Source organism: Triticum dicoccoides, chromosome 4A, assembly GCF_002162155.2.
Source record: "Triticum dicoccoides isolate Atlit2015 ecotype Zavitan chromosome 4A, WEW_v2.0, whole genome shotgun sequence".
Lineage (NCBI taxonomy): Eukaryota > Viridiplantae > Streptophyta > Magnoliopsida > Poales > Poaceae > Triticum > Triticum dicoccoides.
Window position 1 is genome coordinate 500,378,657 of NC_041386.1, and position 7,281 is coordinate 500,385,937.

Consider the following 7,281-nt stretch of genomic DNA (forward strand, 5'->3'; position numbering starts at 1 on the left):
GCTAAAGACACTCTGCAGTAAGTACAGCTTACCATCGGCAATTTGCTTCACTTGACAGAGCTCCTCTTGGGCGCCCCGCGTCTCCGTCCTCACCTCCTAGACTTCTTGCTCCACCTTGGACAGCTCGGTGGCTTGATCCTTACTTTTCTGCTCAAGATCCTCACATTTAGTGACGGCATCCTTGAGCTCTTGCTGCACTTCGGCCACTCCAGCATCATGCTTCTTGCTGACGACCTTCACCATCTTGAGTTTGGTGGCCGCTTGCTCGGCCACCGCCTTCTGTTCGGCTGTGTCTTCCTTGGCCTTCTTCAGTTCGGCCTTGAGGCCCTCAACCTCCACGGCGATAGCTGCAATCATAACTAACCACCTCTTTCTTAGGGATCATCCAGAATACCTTGCTTGAGAAGAAAAATATAAATAACTAAGTCTTAACTGGACTAACCTCGTACTTCATCAAACCGTTTGTTGACAAGGTAGAGCTCCTCATCAAAGATTTTGAGCTTCCGGTTCATCTCGTCTAGTGCCGCAGCGTTAGTAGTCGCCACCAAGGACGAGGTCTATAAAAACAAAAAAAAACACATTGCTTAAAACTCCTGATTCCATGATTTTCGATCCTCTGCCAGGTTTTTCAATCCCGACAGAGTCTCAGGGGCTACTATATACAAGGATGGCACAACTTTGTTCAAAAAAATTACTTTATGGAAAGAATATTACATGGCTTACCTCGGAGCCCATTATGAAGCCACCAAAGGCTTCCGTCAGTCCACTATTAACGAATCGAATATTTTGCAACACCATGCCCATTAGGGCACTATGCTCCACAACGACGGAGGAGTTGTTCAAAGCCTGCCCCATCACATCTGACCACCCAGTCGCAACCCGATCACTAGTGTTCGACGCTGGCGGTGGGGCCCCCGCTCTCCCTTCGATGGAGGGCGGAATTGACACCTCCAAAGGCCTTGGGGGCTCCGTAGCTGTCTTTCGGGAGGGCTCGAGTTGACCAGACTCCCCCTCCTTGTTTCCTAGGACGGATCCCCCTCCTGGTCTTTGGTGACCGAGGTGTTGACCTCGGCCATGATTTCATCACCCCACCCCCCCTTGTCCGGGCTAGGAGGTGTCCTTTGGGATAGCACCTCCCCAAACTACCCAGTAACCGGAGGAGGCATAGAGCGCGACGCAGTCCTGCTCTCCGCCATTTCGGCTGAAGGAGAATTCCCCTCCGAGACTTGATCGGTGGGGAGGTCACGCGGTGGGCTGTGACATGAAATGCACGCATACTATCAGAAATAGACTAATGGAACAAGTGCTCATGAATCTCTAGATTCATACCTTTTGGCGGGGGGCTTGGCCCTGGGGTTCCTCTTTGGAACCTCTTCGGACACTGCAGACTCCTTGTCAAAATCCGAGCTGCCATCAAGCAGGACCAACTTGGGCCCGCACCATTCCTTTAGGGCATGAGGAGGTTGATCCTCCTCGGTGTTTTCTGATGGCGCCCTCTTCCTCGTATGGGAGGAGTTGCTCTCCTCCTCGTCCTGCTCCCCCTTGGGGGTGGAGGGAGCTTGGGTTTCTTTGGACTTGGTGTCCAGGTGAGCCCTTGAGCAGAGGCCTTCTCTGGTCTCCCTCACCTCGCTCTTCTTCTTCTTCTTGTCTTTCCTTTCCGACACCTTTTATGGCACCACGGTCAACATCTCTTCTATCAGGGCCGGCTTGGGGTCTTCGGGCTGCGGGGCCGGGCTTTGTCGAGCCAGCCCTGCGAGGAAGGGGAAGAAAGAGTCAGATCCCTTGTTGAAAAAACGAATACCCGAAGACAAGATAATAGAAGCTTTATTACCTTCTTAGGGGGGTGATCGGCATCAAGGTCGATATCCTCCTCTGTGGCCAGCCACTCCTTCTGGGATTTGAATAGCACCTTCCATAACTTGTCGTGGGTGGTGCCATGAAAGTGGTTCACGGTGATGGGGTCTTCGGACTTGTAGGCCCACATTGGGGCGTCCCGTTGCTGGAAAGGGAGGAGGTGGCGGTAGAGCATCACTTGAATCACGTTGGCCAGCTTGGCGCCCGCATTCTTCATGCTGACAATGCGCTTCTGCAGCAACTCCACCGCTATGGGTAACCCCCAGTTGAGGGCCTTCTTGGTCCACGAGGTTAGCTTCGCGGGCGGTCCAGATCTGAATTCGGGAGCTGCTGCCTAGGCTCTGCCACATGGTTCTATAATGTAGAACCACTCCTTCTGCCAAACCTTGACCATATCTATGAACATGGCCTCCAGCCACTCAACCTAGGCGAGCTTGTTGATCATCGCTCCTTGCCAGTCCGCCTATTGGCCGTTGACAATATTCGGCTTGACATTGAAGACTTTTAACCACAAGCAGAAGTGTGGCCGGACCCGAAGAAATGCCTCACAAATGACGATGAAGGCCAAGATGTGATGAATAGAGTTCGGGGCTAGATCGTGAAAATCTAGCCTATAGAAGAGCATCAGCCCCCGGACAAAGGGGTGGAGCGGGAAGCCTAGCCCCCGGATAAAGTGGGGGACGAACACCACCCTCTCGCCTAGCTGGGGCGTAGGGATGACATGGCCCTCCTTCGGAGCTCGGTGAACAATGTCGGCCAGGATGTAGCTGGCGCGTTTCAGGTCTTCGATGTCCTTGTTGGTGAAGACGGAGGCCTCCCACTTGCCTCCCGCACCAAATCCGACCATGACCAAATTGAGGGAATGGACGGAGAGGAGTTCTTGAGGGCGGATGAGACGGGGCGTTGGAGCTCTGTAGATGGGGAAAGCGATGGCTAGAGGAAGGAGAAGGTGTGCACAGATGAGGATAGATGTTTCCCTTTTATAAGCAGCCGTAATACCAAACGTCATCTTATTGCACCGTGCTACCTCTTGAGCATGCGTTGGTTTTCCCTTGAAGAGGAAAGGATGATGCAGCAAAGCAGCGTAAATATTTCCCTCAGTTTTTGAGAACCAAGATATCAATCCAGTAGTAGACCACGCGCGAGTCACCTCGTACCTACACAAACAAATAAGAACCTCGCAACCAACACGATAAAGGGGTTGTCAATCCCTTCACAACCACTTGTAAGAGTGAGATCTGATAGAGATAATAATAATAAGATAAATATTTTTGGTATTTTAATGATATAAATTGAAAGTAAATATTGCAAACTAAAATAGATTGGAAACTTGTATGATGGAAAATAGACCCGGGGGCCATAGGTTTCACTAGTGGCTTCTCTCAAGATAGCATAAGTATTACGGTGGGTGAACAAATTACTATCGAGCAATTGATAGAATTGAGCATAGTTATGAGAATATCTAGGTATGATCATGTATATAGGCATCACGTCCGTGACAAGTAGACCGACTCCTGCCTGCATCTACTACTATTACTCGACACATCGACCGCTATCTAGCATGCATCTAGAGTATTAAGTTCATAAGAATGGAGTAACACTTTAAGCAAGATGACATGATGTAGAGGGATAAACTCATGCAATATGATATAAACCCCATCTTTTTATCCTCGATGGCAACGATACAATATGTGTCGTTTCCCCTACTGCCACTGGGATCAAGCACCGCAAGATTGAACCCAAAGCTAAGCACTTCTCCCATTGCAAGAAAGATCAATCTAGTAGGACAAACCAAAGTGATAATTCGAAGAGACTTACAAAGATAAGCAATCATACATAAAAGAATTCAGAGAAGATTCAAATATTGTTCATAGATAATGTTGATCATAAACCCACAATTCATCGGATCTCGACAAACACACCACAAAAAGAGTTACATCGAATAGATCTCCAAGAAGATCGAGGAGAACTTTGTATTGAGATCCAAAGAGAGAGAAGAAGCCATCTAGCTAATAACTATGGACCCGAAGGTCTGAGGTAAACTACTCACACATCATCGGAGAGGCTATGGTGTTGATGTAGAAGCCCTCCGTGATCAATGCCCCCTCCGGCGGAGCACCAAAAAAGGCCCCAAGATGGGATCTCACGAGTACAGAAGGTTGCGGCAGTGGAATTAGGTTTTCGTGGTGCTCTGCGATGTTTTTAGGGAATGTAGGTATATATAGGAGGAAGAAGTAGGTCGGTGGAGCCACGAGGGGCCCACGAGGGTGGAGGGTGCCCCATACCTTGTGCCTTCCTGGTTGCTTTCTTGATGTAGGGTCCAAGTTCTCTGGATCATGTTTGTTCCAAAAATCACGCTCCCGAAGGTTTCATTCCATTTGGACTCCGTTTGATTTTATTTTTCTGCGAAACACTGAAATAGGCAAAAAACAGCAATTTGGGTTGGGCCTCCGGTTAATAGGTTAGTCCCAAAAATAATATAAAAGTGTATAAATAAGCCCATTAAACATCAAAAACAGAATATATAATAGCATGGAACAATCAAAAATTATAGATACGTTGGAGACGTATCAAGCATCCCCAAGCTTAATTCCTGCTCATCCTCGAGTAGGTAAATGATAAAAACCGAATTTTTCATGTGGAATGCTTCCTAACATATTTCTCAATGTAATTTTCTTTATTGTGACATGAATGTTTAGTTCCGAAAGATTCAAGATAAAAGTTTAATATTGACATAAAAATAATAATACTTCAAGCATACTAACTAAGCAATCATGTCTTCTCAAAATAACATGGCCAAAGAAAGTTATCCCTACAAAATCATATAGTCTGGCTATGCTCTATCTTCATCACACAAAATATTAAATCATGCACAATCCCGATGACAAGCCAAGCAATTGTTTCATACTTTTGATGTTCTCAAACTGTGTCAACTTTAACGCAATACATGAGCGTGAGCCATGGACAGAGCACTATAGGTGGAATAGAATGATGGTTGTGGAGAAGACAAAAAGGAGAAGTCTCACATCAACTAGGCGTATCAACGGGCTATGGAGATTCCCATCAATAGATATCAATGTGAGTGAGTAGGGATTGCCATGCAATGGATGCAGTAGAGCTATAAGTGTATGAAAGCTCAACAAAAGAAACTAAGTGGGTGTGCATCCAACTTGCTTGCTCACGAAGACCTAGGGAAATTTGAGGAAGCCCATCATTGGAATGTACAAGCCAAGTTCTATAATGAAAAATTCCCACTAGTATATGAAAGTGACAATATATGCAGCGGTGAAGCCACACATGAGCTGTGTAGTCCATTGACTACACAACTTTTTTGCAAAAAAAAAACATCCTACAACAAATAAACATCATGCAAAATATCCTATAAATGAAACTCCTAACTACACAAGATTCAACTGACTAAACATGATTGAATTCCTGGCACCATCACCAAATATAGGAGACTCTCTATCATGAAGATCATGGTGCTACTTTGAAGCACAAGTGTGGTAAAAGGATAGTAGCATTGCCCCTTCTCTCTTTTCTCTCATTTATTTATTTATTTTTATTTGGGCCTTCTCTCATTTTTTTGGCCTCTTTTTTTTCGTCCGGAGTCTCATCCCGACTTGTGGGGGAATCCTAGTCTCCATCATCCTTTCCTCACATGGGACAATGCTCTAATAATGAAGATCATCACACTTTTATTTACTTACAACTCAGGAATTACAACTCAATACTTAGAACAAAATATGACTCTATGTGAATGCCTCCGGCGGTGTACCAGGATGTGCAATGAATCAAGAGTGACATGTATGAAATAATTATGAACGGTGGCTTTGCCACAAATACGATGTCAACTACATGATCATGCATTGCAATATGACAATGATGGAGCATGTCATAATAAACGGAATGGTGGAAAGTTGCATGGCAATATATCTTGGAATGGCTATGGAAATGCCATAATAGGTAGGTATGGTGGCTGTTTTGAGGAAGGTATATGGTGGGTGTATGGTACCGGCAAAAGTTGCGAGGCACAAGAGAGGCTAGCAATGGTGGAAGGGTGAGAGTGCGTATAATCAATGGACTCAACATTAGTCATAAAGAACTCATATACTTATTGCAAAAGTCTATTAGTTATCGAAACGAAGTACTACGTGCATGCTCCTAGGGGGATAGATTGGTAGGAAAAGACCATCGCTCGTCCCCGACCGCCACTCATAAGGAAGACAATCATGTCTTCTCAAAATAACATTGCCAAAGAAAGTTATCCCTACAAAATCATATAGTCTGGCTATGCTCTATCTTCATCACACAAAATATTAAATCATGCACAATCCCGATGACAAGCCAAGCAATTGTTTCATACTTTTGATGTTCTCAAACTTTTTCAACTTTCACGCAATACATGAGCGTGAGCCATGGACATAGCACTATAGGTGGAGTAGAATGATGGTTGTGGAGAAGACAAAAAGGAGAAGATAGTCTCACATCAACTAGGCGTATCAATGGGCTATGGAGATGCCCATCACTAGATATCAATGTGAGTGAGTAGGGATTGCCATGCAACGGATGCACTAGAGCTATAAGTGTATGAAAGCTCAACAAAAGAAACTAAGTGGGTGTGCATCCAACTTGCTTGCTCACGAAGACCTAGGGCAATTTGAGGAAGCCCATCATTGGAATGTACAAGCCAAGTTCTATAATGTAAAATTCCCACTAGTTTATGAAAGTGACAACATAGGAGACTCTCTATCATGAAGATCATGGTGCTACTTTGAAGCACAAGTGTGGAAAAAGGATAGTAACATTGTCCCTTCTCTCTTTTTCTCTCATTTTTTTAATATTTTTTTATTTGGGACTTTTTTTTCTTTTGGCCTCTTTCTTTTCGTCTGGAATCTCATCCCAACTTGTGGGGGAATCATAGTCTCCATCATCCTTTCCTCACTGGGACAATGCTCTAATAATGATGATCATCACACTTCTTTTTACTTACAACTCAAGAATTACAACTCGATACTTAGAACAAAATATGACTCTATGTGAATGCCTCCGGCGGTGTACCGAGATATGCAATGAATCAAGAGTGATATGTATGAAAAAAATATGAATGGTGGCTTTGCCACAACTATGATGTCAACTACATGATCATGCATGGCAATATGACAATGATGAAGTGTGTCATAATAAACGGAATGGTGGAAAGTTGCATGGTAATATATCTCGGAATGGCTATGGAAATGCCATAATAGGTAGGTATGGTGGCTGTTTTGAGGAAGGTATATGGTGGGTGTATGATACCGGCGAAAAGTGCGCGGTAATAGAGAGGCTAGCAAATGTGGAAGGATGAGAGTGCATATAATCCATGGACTCAACATTAATCATAAAGAACTCACATACTTATTGCAAAAATCTATTAGTTATCGAAAC